Source organism: Pseudopipra pipra, chromosome 3 (assembly GCF_036250125.1).
Source record: "Pseudopipra pipra isolate bDixPip1 chromosome 3, bDixPip1.hap1, whole genome shotgun sequence".
NCBI classification, from domain to species: domain Eukaryota; kingdom Metazoa; phylum Chordata; class Aves; order Passeriformes; family Pipridae; genus Pseudopipra; species Pseudopipra pipra.
In genome coordinates, this window is record NC_087551.1 from 26,046,618 (window position 1) to 26,047,575 (window position 958).

Below are 958 nucleotides of genomic sequence, written 5' to 3' on the forward strand. Positions count from 1 at the left end.
ACCATTACTCCATTTTACAGAAGTGGGGCTGAAAAACAGAGAGATTAAGGGTTTGTATATGCTAAGGCATTTCACAGTTTTGTTTTCTTCCATGCTTTGTGTACCTTGTTTATTTAGAATGCAATTCATCAAAACAGGATTATCTCTCATTTATGTTTATGCCCTGTCTAACACAAAGCAGCCATTAATAACTACATAAGAATTGCTTTTCAGACAGCAATAGCTACAGGTGATTAATAACGATGCAACTCTAAGCATGCAGCTGGCAATACTGTGTTTTCTTTTCTGGGTTACAGAGATTAATACTTAGAGTCATGATCCACTGATACTTAGGCAAACAACCAGCACAGAGGGTACATCTCTGCTCCTGGAGCACTGGGAGGGCTGAACTACCTGACAGTAGAGGAAAACAAACAAATAGCTTAGAGGAAATCTTTCCAGGACAAGGTGTGCCCACTAACCCTTGCTTCCAGACTTATTCGTCAGGAATATTTATAAAAGGAAAGAGCAAGGAGGAGCAGAAGGGAAGCTAATACAGAGTTAACAAGTGCAGATAAGCAAAGAAGCAGAGAAGACTGCTGACATCCCATTTTTTACAACACATATTTTATTGTCATCATCAGGGGCTTTTAGCCCTGTCTTCTACCAGGCTGCTACAGCTATCACATATTACCTACACGAAACACCAAAGTGCATGCATTTAGTGTCATTTGAACAGCCCTGATGTGTTTTGGGACATTTGCACAGGGTTTATAGATAAGCAATGAGAGCTGCAGAAGACTCAGCCTTTTTGGAGCAGCAGCTGTAAACCAGTTGTGATAGATTTGACTGTCCTTACCTCAAGATTAGATAAGTGAAATTAAATGTCTGCACTTACGAAGCTGCATTGCATCCCTATGCAACATCTAGGTTTTCGCTGTGCAGCACATGCCAAGGTCTCGGGCAGCAAGTTCACAGA